The sequence below is a fragment of the Carassius carassius genome, chromosome 4 (assembly GCF_963082965.1).
Source record: "Carassius carassius chromosome 4, fCarCar2.1, whole genome shotgun sequence".
Lineage (NCBI taxonomy): Eukaryota > Metazoa > Chordata > Actinopteri > Cypriniformes > Cyprinidae > Carassius > Carassius carassius.
The window spans coordinates 17,559,865-17,575,713 of record NC_081758.1 but is presented as its reverse complement, the minus strand read 5'-3'; the positions used below and the strand labels follow the sequence as shown (position 1 = coordinate 17,575,713).

General features: G+C 42.4%; 1 pseudogene; it reads right to left on the bottom strand.

Annotated features, from left to right (window-relative positions):
- Nucleotides 1-15,849, bottom strand: part of LOC132134739 (uncharacterized protein KIAA0825-like) — a 114,239-nt pseudogene that overhangs the window by 57,594 nt on the left and 40,796 nt on the right.

Sequence of the window (15,849 nt, the reverse complement as noted above, 5' to 3'; positions counted from 1 at the left end):
ACTTCTCGGCTCACTATTGTTCCGGATGATAGAGGAATGACAGCGCAAGATTGTAAAAGTTGACCTAGCCAATGTACTGCATAGTCAAAATTCATGTTTTTCAAAGCAACACACAATTCCACGGAAGACGACATACTGTATTTTAGTATTGTTTATGACTGTGTAGATAGTTTTAGCTGTGACCAACAGAATTGCATTTGTTCAGAAGGTACTTGTTAAGTGTGTCCTGTGGTATTTTGCAAAGCCACATCTGGTGATTTTTACAGACCCATCCATCAACATGTCTTGTAATGGTGAAACTAGAACTGTTTCAAACTAAGGCATAATATATTAAAAGAAAAAGCCATTATAGGAAATGTTTGACCTTAGAACTCACTTATGAAAGATTACCATTTATTCTCACCTTATAACTCAAACTCTTGCTGTGGCACAAGCAAAAGGAAGAAAAATGGGGTTAGTAAGATTATTTTTATTTTATTCAGCAAGGATGTATTAAACTAACAGTAAAGACTTTTACGCTGTTCCACAAGTTTTTATATAAATGCTGTTCTTTGGAACTTTCTATTCATCAAAGAATCCTGAAAAGTATCAGTTTCCACAAAAACCAAGAAAAAAAACTGTTTTAAACATCGATAAAAAAAAATCTGCATATTAGAATGATTTCTGAAAGATCATGTGACATTAAAGATTGCATTAATTAATTACTGCTGAAAAAGTAGCTTTACCACCACATGAGTAAATTAAATTTGAAAATATATTAAAAAGAGAAAACAGTTACTTGCATTGTAATAACATTTCATAGAACTTGGTTAACATAAGACAGATCTTTCAAAAGCATAAAAAAGTGTGTGCAGATAACTGTACATCATCTTAAATTGCAGAATATATATTAAAGAATGCTATAAGGTTGGAAGTGTCACAGTTGGTAAAACGTGTTCCCAGGGTTTTGCACTTTGTGGGTGAAGTCTGTGTGTTACGCGTCAGCACTGATTAGTTTGTGGGCGTCTCCGCTAATTGTCATCAGCAACAGCTGTCACTCATTACTTATCTCTATATATTGGCTTGTCTAGCATCTTGTGTTTGTGAGAGCGTTGTTTCATGTTTGTGACCTATGCTTTGCTTTCTTGTGTGTTTCTGCGTTGGATGTCCGTGTCTCCCCGGAACCCCGTCCACTCTTCGCAACCCACCACAAAGCAACACCACTTACCTTTGGCTCGCTTCCCCGCAGTTCCTGTGTCACCCTCTCCTGCTGCCAACTCACCTCCGCCTTCCGGATACTTCACCCATCCTCACCATCCTGGACTGTGTATTCCTCCCAGCTTCATCTTTGTGTCTCAGTATTGTCTTGTATCATTGTCTCCATTAAACTGTGTTAATCTCGCACTTGCTTCCTGCCACTCCTTTACCCAGTCGTTACAGAACGCTCTCACCAAACATGGAAGCAGCGGGCACCACTTCACTCTCAGAATTCATCCACCACAGCGTCAACCGCATGGATCAGCAGCAGGAGAGCATTGTTAACATCGGACACACGATCCAAGCGCTGGTGACACAGGTGTCCGAGCTCACTCAGAAGATCCATCAACTCACCTCTCCCACTGCGCCCACCGCACCGCCTGCGCCTCCCGTCCCCCGGGAGACCTCCCAGGACCACTTTCGGCCAGAGCCGCGACTTCTGGCGCCAGAGAGCTACTCCGGTGAGCCTAACTTTTGCAAGACTTTCCTTAACAAATGTTCCATGCATTTTGCATTGCAGCCCCACACCTTCGCAACGGAATAGTCCAAGGTTACATTTGCTCTTACCCTACTCTCTGGCAGGGCCGCCTTATGGGGGACGGCGGTGTGGGAAAATCGACATCCGTGTTGCACCTCATTCCACGCCCTCTCCGAAGAGATGAGACGAGTGTTCGTTCGAGCCGCGGCTGGCAGTGAGGCCGCTCACCAGCTCTCGGACCTCGGATTATTCCATCCAGTTCCGCACCCTGGCGGCCGCGTGCCAGTGGAACGAGGCGGCGCAGTGGAATCGATTCCTGCATGGGCTGGCCGACCGTGTTCAGAAGGAGATCTACCTCCTCGAGCTGCACCCAACGCTCAACGGTCTCATTGACCTGGCACTCAGGGGTGGACGCTCGGATTAATCGCCTGGGTAAACAAGCCAGTCCATCTGGCCATTACGTCTCTCCAGAAAGGGGCCGCTCGAGTCGAGAAAACATGGTCGGTCCCGTCTACGATCACGAACCCATGCAGGTGGGTAGAGCTCGGCTTTCCCGGAAGGAGAGAGAGAGGCGGAGGTCCCAGGGACTGTGTTTGTACTGCAGTGGTTCGGGTCATTCCTTCCAGTCATGCCCGGTAAAGGAGCCAGCCCCGGTAGTAAGTTTGAGGCTACTATCGGGTGGGATCTCCGCCGGGAAGTCCTCAACTACATCTTCGACTTTCCTTCCAGTGAAACTGCGGTGGGAGAACCATACTCACGACTGTCACGCCCTTCTGGGCTCTGGAGCCGAAGGTAATTTCATTGACACTGTCCTTGCACCTCAACTGAACCTTCCTGTCCTTCCGTGTCTCGTCCTATCCATGTCACCGCACTCAATGGCCAGGAACTGCCCCACGTCACTCACAACACGGAACTTATAACTCTGCTCACCTCTGGAAACCACACCGAAACCATATCCTTTTTCCTCATAGACTCCCCTGTCACTCCCATTGTTTTAGGTCACCCCTGGTTGATCAAACATAATCCACGAGTGGATTGGGGTTCCAACACAGTCACTTTGTGGAGTGAAAGTTGTCATGAGTCTTGTCTGGTTTCTGCTTGTCCTGTTGTGCCTGTTTCTGTCTTTCAGAAGGACACCATGGTGTTATCAAACGTGCCCGCAGAGTACTTGGACCTGAAGGAGGTGTTCAGTAAGTCCCGTGCTGCTTCTCTTCCTCCGCATCGTCCCTATGACTGTGCTATAGACTTAGTTCCAGGTAAGTCTCCGCCTAAGGGCAAGCTTTACTCTCTTTCTATTCCTGAGAGGGAGGCCATGGAGAAATACATTTCTGATTCCTTGGCATCGAGGCTCATCCGCCCTTCCTCTTCTCCAGTGGGGGCGGGATTCTTTTTTGTGGGTAAGAAGGATGGTTCTCTGCGACCTTGTATTGACTACCGAGAGCTGAACAACATCACGATAAAGAACACCTATCCGTTACCGTTGATGTCTTCAGCTTTCGAGAGGTTACAGGGAGCATCCGTATTCACAAAATTGGATTTACGTAACGCTTATCATTTGGTCCGCATCAGGAAGGGGGATGAATGGAAAACCGCCTTTAACACACCTAGAGGGCACTTTGAATATTTGGTGATGCCGTTCGGGCTCTCCAACTCGCCAGGGATTTTCCAAGCACTCATTAATGATGTGTTGAGAGACATGGTAGATCAGTTTATATATGTTTACCTGGATGACACACTGATTTTTTCTTCATCTCTCCAGGAACATGTGCAACACGTCAGGCGAGTGCTCCAGAGATTACTCAAGAATGGGCTTTTTGTCAAGGCGGAGAAATGCGTATTCCATGCACAGTCTGTCCCCTTCCTAGGGTATATCGTCTCGTCCAAGTGAATACGTATGGATCCTGACAAGGTTAAGGCTGTGATAGATTGGCCATCTCCAGATTCCCGTAAGGCCCTACAGCGGTTTCTGGGGTTCGCCAATTTTTATCGACGTTTTATTTGTAATTTCAGCCAACTAGTCTCACCTCTGACGGCCTTGACCTCCCCCAGTACTCCGTTCAGGTGGTCGGATGCAGCCGAGACTGCATTTACCAACCTCAAGAACCGCTTCGTTTCGGCTCCCATCCTTGTAGCCCCTGATCCCACACGGCAGTTTGTGGTGGACGTCGACGCATCAGAGGTGGGGGTAGGAGCAGTTCTTTCTCAACGTGCTACCTCGGACGATAAGATGCATCCCTGCGCATTTTTCTCACATCATTTATCTCCTGCTGAACGCAATTATGACATTGGTAACAGAGAATTGTTGGCCGTCAAATTAGCTTTAGAGGAGTGGCGTCACTGGTTGGAAGGGTCAGGGGTACCTTTCATTGTTTGGACCGATCACAAGAATTTAGAGTACATTAGAACTGCAAAAAGACTCAATGCCAGGCAGGCTCGGTGGGCACTTTTTTTTCGGTCGTTTAGATTTTACTCTGTCGTACCGCCCGGGTTCCAAAAATGTCAAACCCGATTCTTTGTCACGTCTTTTTGATCCTTCCGCACGCCCGGTGACTCCCAAGTGTATTTTACCTGAGAAAATAGTCGTCTCAGCACTCATATGGGAGGTCGAATCGAAGGTCAAGATGGCCTTAGAAGGGGTAACGCATCCGCCCGGTTGCCCACCGAATCGTTTATTTGTGCCGGAGGAGTTACGGTCCGAAGTTATTCAGTGGGGTCACTGCTCTTACGTTGCTTATCATCCAGGGATAAGCCGAACCAAGGGTTTAGTTAAACAATGATTCTGGTGGCCACTTATGGCTCGCGACGTCCACGATTTTGTTTTGGCTTGCTCAGTTTGCGCCAGCGGTAAGTCATCTATCCGGCCTCCAGATGGGCTTCTTCAACCGCTGTCTGTCCCTTCGAGACCCTGGTCACATATCGCGCTAGATTTTGTTACCGCCCTCCCGCCCTCTAATGGCATGACGGTCGTTTTGACCGTAGTGGACCGGTTCTCGAAGGCGGCACATTTCATTCCCTTGCCCAAATTACTGTCACTGTCCTAGATCATGTCTTTCGGTTACATGGCCTCCCGGTAGACGTGGTTTCTGACAGGGGATCCTGTCAATTTTGTAAATTGTTAGGAGCGACGGTTAGCCTGTCTTCGGGTTATCATCCCCAGAGTAACGGGCAGTCTGAGCGAGCCAACCAAGATTTAGAGAGAACGTTGCGATGTTTAGTCTCCAAGAATCCTTCTTCCTGGAGCCAACAACTCTCTATGGAGGAGTACGCTCACAATTCGTTACCAGGGTCAGCCACGGGCCTTTCTCCGTTTCAGTGCAGCTTAGGTTACCAGCCACCAGTTTTTCCTAGTGTGGAGTCTGAAGTCGCGGTCCCCTCTGCTCACGCATTTGTCCAGAGGTGCCACCGCACCTGGACTAGGGCCCGCGAGACTCTGCTCCGGATGAGAGAGCGCACTAAGGCCAAGGCCGATCGCCACCGGTCAAAGCCTCCCGTTTACGTCGTGGGTCAAAAAGTGTGGCTTTCTACTAACAATATTCCTCTCCACTCCGTTTCTAACAAATTAGCTCCCAAATTTACTGGCCCGTTTACTATCACCAAGATCATTAGTCCGGTGACAGTCCGCCTCAAACTACCTCCAGCGTACAGGAGAATACATCCCGCCTTCCATGTGTCCAAAGTTAAACCCGTGTTTTATTCACGTATTAATCCGCCTACCCTGGTTCCCCCACCGCTGCGTATCGTAGATGGGGAACCGACTTATTCGGTGAATCGTATTCTGGACTCGAGACGGAGGGGACGAGGATTCCAGTACTTGGTGGACTGGGTAGGTTACAGTCCGGAGGAGAGGAGTTGGGTACCTGCTAGGGACATACTGGATCACTCCCTTATTGATGATTACAATCAGCAAGTAGGCCCTTCTGGGAACTCCAAGAGGCGTTCTTAGAGGGGGGGTACTGTCACGGTGAAGTCTGTTTGTTACGCATCAGCACTGATTAGTTTGTGGGCGTCTCCGCTAATTGTCATCAGCAACAGCTGTCACTCCCCGGAACCCCATCCACTCTACGCAACCCACCACCAAGCAACACCACTTACCTTCGGCTCGCTTCCCCGCAGTTCCTGTGTCACCCTCTCCTGCTGCCAACTCACCTCCGCCTTCCGGATACTTCACCCATCGTCACCATCCTGGACTGTGTATTCCTCCCAGCTTCATCTTTTTGTCTCAGTATTGTCTTGTATCATTGTCTCCATTAAACTGTGTTAATCTCGCACTTGCTTCCTGCCACTCCTTCACCCAGTCGTTACAGGAAGCCAGATACATATACTTCATATCCTATTGAAGTATCCTATGTCTGGAACACAGCATAAGTATATCCACTAATGTAAAGCTTCTACAACAAAGGAGACAAATATGAATGTGATTGGTCACACAGATCATTAAACCTCTGTGTTGTTTTAAAGCCTTCCTGTCACCAAGCACCTTGACTCTGGCAAAAAGTTAGTGTGGGTCATGTCTAGAAGTTTGCTGTTGCTGTCTCTCATGGTGTCAGGTGCTAGTCTGAGGAAGAACAGGAACATTAATCAGTCATTTCCTGCTGAAGAGCTCAATTTGAGAATGATTTATGACACTGCTGGCACAGACAGCCAAATGACAGGTGACAATAAAGGACACCCACACCTGTGTAAATGTTCTCCCTCTTTCTCACACACACTCTGAGAGGGAGAACATGGGGGGGTTGCATGCCTAATTCATAAGTAACCAGATGATTTATTTATAGCATTTTGAGATATATATATATATATATATATATATATATATATATATATATATATATATATATATATATATATATATATATATAATTATTTTTTTCAAAATAAGTATCTTATGCTCACCGAGGCTGCATGGCTTGGATCAAAAAATAAAATAAAAACAGTAACATTATTACAATTTAAAATGTATTGTATTTCTGTGATGGCAAAACTGAATTTTCTGCAGCCACTGCTCCATCTTTCAGTGTCACATGATCCTTCAGAAATCATTCTAATATGATGATTTGGTGCTCAAGAAACATGTAGTATTATTATCAATGTTGAAAACAGTTGGGCTGCTTTTTATGGAAACCACAAAACTTTTTTTCAGGATTATTCGATTACTTTGATGAGGACAACATTTATTTGGTTAAAAAATAAATAAACAGCATATGGGTTTGTAATGACTAGAGTAAATGACAAAATGTATTGTTTTGGGTGAAGTATTCCTTTCATAAACTATAACCTCACACCATTAAAACAACTACTGAGAAGAGAGAGGTTTGAGAGATTAATATGTTAAGACCTCAGAGCCCTCAGCCTATTCAATAGATTGCATAGTTTCTGCATATAGAAGACCTACATACATCCTCAGTCTCCAGAGAGGATCTCTAGTGTCTAACATTCACTACATGACCTATTACTGATCCCCCCCCCCCCCACCATACATTACACCTTGTGTTACAACTATTTTCCCTCTCCCTCGTTCTCTTTTTTACCATATTTCTTTTTAATTCACCTTTGTCTGAACAGGTTTTCCATTAAATTTAATCATTCATATTCATTCATGGATATTCGACAAGTGATGGCACTAAGATGAGGTAAATGACAGTTAATAAAGGTGTGCATGCACACAAACCAACAGCTATCTAAATGAGGACATGAAAGACTTATCTTGTTTGTATATGAAGCAAATTCGAATCATTAGAACCAACCCAAAGACAAACCCGTACCTTTGTCAATTGGGCTTAAAAAAAAGATTAAGTGAGGTGTATACCCCAACTGGAATTTAATGACTAGAAATGGTTTATGGACCCCATTTGCACAAAAGTCTACTGTTCAACTCTTTACATTTCCAAAGAACATTCTGGCTTTACCTTCTGTCCTTCATCTTACTTTCTTTCATCCCTCTTCTGAACCTCTGCTCGGCCACGGGGGCAGGTACTCCATCATTGAGATACTGAACATAATGAAAGATGCTCTTAGAGGTTCCAACCCACTGTGAAGGAAACACTAACATCTGGACACTCTCCAAGTTGGATTGGGCAGGTGATTTGCCAGGTACGCAGAAATAGGTCTGTGTTCTACTGACCTGCTGCAAGCTGGACCATGTGTAGAGACACTGATTCCCAGATCTGAGACAATTCCCTACCAGAAGTTCTCCAATTCGAACATTATTCTTTTTTTCACACAAAAGGTGTGATTTGGTAACAAATTGTAAATTATTAAATTATTCTCTAATTAGTACATTCAGTAATTATGCTTACTATACCACTTTTATGGCCTGCATGAAATATTTGTACTATTAGAAGTAAGCTTGTCACATCACAGAACCCTTTCAGCAAGAACAATATTAAAACAGCGAAAATCTTGATGATTGAGGTATAAGACCTAAATATAGATCCACTCTATCCTGAAAAAGAATTGATATTTCATCCGTTAACTAAAATCTCGTTTTACTCAACATTTCAGAAAGAATCAGTGATTGAAACTGATTTTCCTTTGTCAAGCTGTCAAACTAACACTGAACTCACGTATCATTTGGAGCAAATTGATCAAACTCTTTCTCTGGCTTCGGTGTGAGATATTCTTTTAAACCGTCCCACTTAAACTAAAGCTCAACCACACAAGATCCCTCGGTAACCTCAAAATTATTTTCTGACAGAGTCTGACATATGTCAGACTTTGAAAAACGCAGACACTTCATTTTCTCCGCACAGTGAGCTCAGATACGCTTTCCTTTAACACTATGATGGAGCTGCGCTTCTTTAGCAAGCCCTCAGTGGAAAAGCACTTTCTTCACCAAACTTGCTGAATGCTGGGAATTAAAATCTTGTAGGAAACCGTAGATGGCGACAACTATACGTATATTAAAAATACACAAACACAGGTCAGATGAGGAAAGTGCAGGTGAACCACAATACCTTTAGAAGCTGACATACACAGACAAGCGCAAACATTCAAACGGTCGCATGATCCCTCTATCCTTTGCACATATTCACATTCATTATGGCGGTACATGGTGGGACATGACAGGCAGCACTTCAACAGTGTGTAAGCGAAAGGAGGGGCGACTGTGTGCAAACGAGAGCAGCAGCCATTACCTGTTAGCGAGCAGTGTTGTGAAGGTCACCTGACTCATGCTCTGAAAGGCTGGCAGCAGTTGGGCCCAATCCCACTCCCTCTCACCCATAGCAGCCTGTTGATAAATGAGCAGTGAGTATTGTTCGTTATTAATCAGAGCTAATTATATCAGTAAATTACTGCTCCAGCTGGGCTGGACTAACCAAGGAGGGGGGGTCCTGAACAAGGCCGCCCCAACACAATCTATCTATCATTTTTGCACAAGAAGGTTTTTATTCCAATAAGACAGCAATTAATTTATAAATCCATTTGGGGAGGGATGTACCATCATTTATAAAAAGATAAATCAATTTTGCAAGGGGAGTCGTTATTCTTCTTGCCGTTGTTCGTGGCGAGCTGCCCAAGGTTTCCCTCACCCACGAGTGGACCGTCCCTTTTTTAGGGAGCCAAGTGAAATCCAATTGCTTTGATAGCTGGAACGTGACTCTTAACTTGAAGCTGAGGTTTTTTTGTTATTGACAAAAGGACAGGAGCGTGCCAGCCCCTCCTATTCTCCGACCGGCTGATTGATGGATCGGCATTCGTTTTTTCTGCCTCCATTTGATTTGACAAACAGCGCAGCCACCTGAAGGCGAGGAGGCTTTTTAATCATCCCCTTAATAAGGTGTTTTATGCAAAGCAATGCGAGTGCAAGCGATAAGAAGAAAACAAAATGGATTAAGAGTACGAAGATAGCAACCAACGACAGGAAAAGAAGTTGCATTTTAACAGAGGCAAAACTTTGAGCCAAATAAGATAATGAAAGGAAAAGTTCCCCTTAATAAAAGAAGGTTGCAGACTTTCAAAGACTTCAAAGGCATAGCAAAAAGTCTCATCACATGAGCAGAGAAAACTTTATCCTACCTTTAAGAGAAAGACAAATGAGGGCCACAGCTCTTGTAATTAAATCTTCAACCTACACTGTCTTCAACACATAAGGGGTGCTTTTTTTCCACGCTTTCGTCAAAGCCACATCGCACTTGAAGAGGTTCACCTTTCAAGTGTTTTCAAATTCTCTGCTCTTTTGCTTAACCTTTTTTAATGTTTTGCTTTGTGTCTTCCCTTCACACTAAAATATAGCTTAGGGACCTATGGAGAATTGTCGAGTTCATCCTAGAGAAGCAGTTTAAAGTCTCTCAATCTCTCTCTTATATTCACCTTGCCTGTTGGCCTTGACAGAAAGTTACACTCACTCAAGCGTGAAAGAGTAGAGAAGTAGTTCACAGCATTAATGAACTGCTTTAAATAAAAGTTATGTGAACGACAAGCTATTTGGGAGCACTCGTGGCACTTCGAGTTGAAGAAGGTTAAAAAAGGGAAAATAACAAAGGACTAACCTGATCAAACTTGTTACGGCCGATAGAATTGCACTCTGTGAGGGGGTTGAATTGGGTTACACGTTGGTTTTGGCTGCTTGCTTCAGAAGAGAAAACAACAGGTTAGGAAGTGAATGTGTCTCTGCATGTGGTGTTAGGAATGACCTCAGTAAACACTACAAAAGAAAATGCAAAAGCATTTCTTATTATTAGGCTGCATTAAGCAAAACTAAAACACTATTAAAGTGGTCAAATTAACAGTGAGTCTCTACAGACTTCTTAAACACATCACTGGACAAATTAGTACATTTCAACAATTATTACATACCCAATTTTGGACATAATGGACATTTCTTTTCTCTCTATTCCCCAAGTAATTGGCCGACAATGGTAGAAATTAATCAGTCTATCTAGGAATAGGATTTGAAAACAGGACATTGGAAGAGGACAAAGATATGTATAGATATGACACAAAGAATTGTCCTCAAGATTAGACTTAAGTGAGAGTTGTACTAATTTCCCAAGATGTGTTCTTATTGTTAAGTAGAGCAAGGGGCTTACAAGTGTAATGTAAGTGTATAGAAAGATTTAGACTAATTTGTTATTTCTGTTGTTTAAGATAATGATATTTCCCAATCACTTTTTCAATCAGGTGAAGGCTGTTATGAGAGGCCACGCAGCAGCGTCTGGGTGCAGTTGTGTCTCTGCGCTGCAGCTGTGCAGAGGCGTTCCCCTCAGCTTCAGGTCACACTGTCTGTCTCAGGCTAACAGCCACCTAATTGCTTGGTGAAAAACAGCAATTCGCTACCTCATTGAGCTGGATGCTGTGATGGATTTGCCGGAGGTGCAGGCTACCACCTGCTCTATGGCACAGCTCCAGCAGCAACTGCCTTATTTTATGCTCAGTCGGTTCCGCGGGCCCACCTCTATCCTGTGCCGGGCCGCACTCAAACACACTAACGGAAGAGCACATAAAAGAGAGAGGGGGGTTAACATCAAATAAATGCAAAATAGTTATTATATCACTCAATTTAAATACTTCTAAAGGCAGTTTTACAAAGTAGCTACAAGTTTCCCAGTTCATTTATTTGGGTGATTTTAATTTACTAAAAAACTAAAATAGTAAAAATACTACTACTACTACTTAATTTAACATTAATCTTAAAATGTACAAATTTGGAGAGATATTGATCACAGTTATTTAACTCTATAGAAGTGCATAATTTTTGTTTGTCTTAAGATTTAGAAATCTAATAGTACACTGGTGGTGGGTAGAATAAATATACCATGTAATCCAAATAATATTTTACTAAATATATAGCTACATTAATATTTTACGCAGATTGCTAGCAACACAAAGCGTGCAAGATTAAGAATAAATTAATTACTTAATCAAATGTTTTTTTTTTTTTTTCACGGATGGCATGAGTCTCTAGCAAATCAATGGTGCTTTTATTCACAACCCATCATATAACACTTACTGGAAGATGTTGTGATCTATTATATTGTGATCAAATATCAAAATAACAGTAGCTGTTGCCAATTTTCACTATCACTGAGCTGAAGCAGGAATTATGTTTGCGCTTACAAATTTCACACAAAGGTTTGCACGTGCGCCGTGCGAAATGCCAAGAGCTGCATGTTGCCAGTTGAGGCAAAACAGTTTAGTCACATGATTTGCTAACATTTTTCTATTTTTACAAGAAAACATAAAAATAAAAGAAAAAATAAAACCTAGTAAAGAGAGTGAGATGAAAGATCAGGATCTAGAGACACTGTCACTCGCTATAACCTCAAGGTCCCCTCAACGCACTCATTCCCGTGCCCTTCCTCTCTATCCAGCATGCCTCATCACCCTCACCACTCTTCCCATCTGATACACCCCCCACCCACCGTCATTGTTTCCTCCCATTCCTTCTTCCTTCCTTTTTTTATTATTCAATCACAAAGTGACAAGGAAAGTGTGGCCTGTCAGGCAGGCCTTTAGCTTCAATGACACAGAGAGAAGCGGTAAGGCCCTGGGCAGCCAGGGTGTCAGCACCTGTGCCTGTATCCTTCCCTGTCCATCAGTGTGCAGGTGAAGCAAATGATTGGATCCAGTCAGCAGCTTGATTAATGAGAGGCTCGTTGGATCCGGGACAAGCTATCAATCACGTCATTAGGACCAATGTGCCCCGAAAGAAGCAGAACACCCCCTTCGCCCACGGAATCCACTGCATTCATCTTCATCTGTGCATGCATGCCGTCAAAGCCTGCCAGGGTCACCGTGATGGAGAACAATCATCTTCTCCTCTACAAATTACTTTGCAAAGACAAGAGATGAGGGAGGTGTGTGTACGCATTTGTGTGTGTGTTGACAAGCTGGGCTGGCGGGGGGGTGGGGGGGTTAGATTAACCCGCTTTCCGCCGACACACTGTACGTTGATTGTTTACACCGGAGGCAGTGCCTGAAAGTGAAGGTTATTTTAATGAATAGTAATGGTTCCACTGAATGTCTAAGAAAGGCCATACATAATCACTCTTCCTTTTTGCTAACTCTTTTTTTTTTTTTTTTTTTTTGCCCCTGACTTTTTTTTCCTGTCACGTGGAGCAGTGTTTCTCGGAACACTAAAAGTTGTATTATTATTTTTTTGTTTTTGATGCTAAATCATTTTCAATCAGGGTAATTAACTGTGAGCTTTTGTTCTGGACATGGCTTAGACCAGGGATGCCCAACCCTGCTCCTGGCGATTGACTGTCCTGCAAAGTTTGGCTCCAACCCTAATCAAACACACCTGCCTTTAATTTTTAAGTGAGCTTGAAGACCTTAATTAGTTGCTTCAGGTGTGTTTGATTAGGACTGGAGCTAAACTTTGCAGGACAGTCGATGGCCAGGAGCAGGGTTGGGCACCCCTGGCTTAGACTATACGGTAAAAGTAATTTTTTGGGGCAACAATGAAAAATATAATTAAATATAGGTCACTTTTCAGAAGTGCTCCAAAATCAATCGTTTGAAGACATAATTAGTACAGGATTGTTATTTAAGGCAGAGGTTTTCAAATTCTGGCTCAGAGAAAAGTTCAGAGAAAAAGTAGTAAAAAAAAAAAAAAAAAAAGAACTAAAATACTGTATCACAGGTTTACACATAAAAATATAGCCAACTTTATCATTCCCCTTAAAAGGAAATCACATATTTTGAGGTCAGTGGCATTACAAAAAACCCTGAATTAAGGTCCACATTACCTGCCATAAGATAATGTGCTCATCATTATCATTAAGCCTTGTATTATACAGCTAAGATGATTTTATATTGCTAAGATGATTTTTAGTACATGATTCAAGGATTGCAACACTTTCTTCTGTGGTTTAAGTCGGATTTCTACACTCAAATCCTGTGGGTGACATGTCAAAAAGGCTGTACACATATCAAAAAGCTTGAAATGACAAGCTGCAGGCTAGGAAAACACACACACACACACACACATAAAAGAAAATAAAATAATTATTTTGCCAAAGAATTAAGTTAATTTCTAAAAATGAATGAATTGTGAGATTGAAGTCTTTAAATGACATCAAAATATCAATAGACAGCGACCAACTAAGACATTAATAGATTAGTTAACTGGTTAACACATTAAAATGTCAAAAGCCTGAAACATCTTTTATAATGGATGAGCTTAATGAAGAATTAGCTATTAAGGGCTTAAATTAGTATAAGATTCTATCAGGCTTGTCTTTTTTTTTTTTTTGATATCTCACCTATCACAGCGAAGCTTTCGTGCCTTCTGCAGCTGCATGGAGGCCCATTTGGGCTTCTTCTCTTCCAGGCCCTGAAGCACCTTATGGACCAGAGGCTTGGGAACACCCTTCTACTGGCCCAGGCTGACCTGGACCAGGAAGCGCACAGGCAGTGGAAGAGAGGCTATGGTTGACGGAAGGTGGGTGAAAATGAAAGAGAAGGCTTAGATAGCTAGATTCGTGCTGTCTGATAAGAAGAGAGAAAAACAATGAGGGTTGGGTAGGTTTTCTTTTTTTTTATTAATAATTATTTATTTTTTTATCTTAAATAAGATTACGTTTAACTTCACAGTTAAAAATGGTACAAATGTTTTATAAATAAATGAACATTAATGTTAATAAAGCTTTACTTACTCTTGCTGGTTTCATTAAACTTAGGATCTTGTGGAATGTAGTTCCACTCTTTTGGGATTTTGCTTAGGACATGTTCTGGTATGTGTTGTCGAACCAGAGGTGCTGACTGGTCTTTACAGGCCTGCATCATGCTGACAAGGTGGATCAAATGTTTGGTAGTGGATTCACAAACAATGGACCTGATGCATTTAAACAAGGTCAGCTCCTCTTTACTGGAGTCTGAAAGAAAGACAATAAATTATAGTTAATAATTATATCAAACTTATTTTTGGTAAATTTATTAGATACTGTGTAAAAACTATTTTATTTCTTAATTTTTTTTTTTTTTCATATTTTTTCACAGGACATTACGTCAAAGAAGAAGAGAGACAGAACTCATCATTTCTTTATCTATCAGCAATTTTTCTTTCCCAAGAAAACTTATTTATTTATTTTTTTTTTAGGCTAATAGATTTCAGTTGTTTCTTATTGTTGTGTAACCGTCACATTAAAACAGTGGTCACCAATCTCGGTCCTGGAGGGCCACTGTCCTGCAGAGTTTAGCTCCAACCAGCTCCAACACACCTGTTTGAAAGTCAGTATGCCTAGTGAGATCTTGATTAGCTGGTTCAGGTGTGTTTAATTGGGGTTGGAGCTAAACTCTGCAGGACAGAGGCCCTCCAGGACCGAGATTGGTGACCCCTGCATTAAAACTTATCAAACCTACATAATTTTTGCAGCTATATATACAACCCGAATTCCGGAAAAGTTGGGACGTTTTTTAAATTTTAATAAAATGAAAACTAAAAGACTTTCAAATAACATGAGTCAATATTTTATTCACAATAGAATATAGATAACATGGCAAATGTTTAAACTGAGAAAGTTTACAATTTTATGCACAAAATGAGCTCATTTCAATTTTGATTTCTGCTACAGGTCTCAAAATAGTTGGGACGGGGCATGTTTACCATGGTGTAGCATCTCCTTTTCTTTTCAAAACAGTTTGAAGATGTCTGGGCATTGAGGCTATGAGTTGCTGGAGTTTTGCTGTTGGAATTTGGTCCCATTCTTGCCTTATATAGATTTCCAGCTGCTGAAGAGTTCGTGGTCGTCTTTGACGTATTTTTCGTTTAATGATGCGCCAAATGTTCTCTATAGGTGAAAGATCTGTACTGCAGGCAGACCAGGTTAGCACCCGGACTCTTCTACGACGAAGCCATGCTGTTGTTATAGCTGCAGTATGTGGTTTTGCATTGTCCTGCTGAAATAAACAAGGCCTTCCCTGAAATAGACGTTGTTTGGAGGGAAGCATATGTTGCTCTAAAACCTTTATATACCTTTCAGCATTCACAGAGCCTTCCAAAACATGCAAGCTGCCCATACCGTATGCACTTATGCACCCCCATACCATCAGAGATGCTGGCTTTTGAACTGAACGCTGATAACATGCTGGAAGGTCTCCCTCCTCTTTAGCCCGGAGGACACGGCGTCCGTGATTTCCAACAAGAATGTCAAATTTGGACTTGTCTGACCATAAAACACTATTCCACTTTG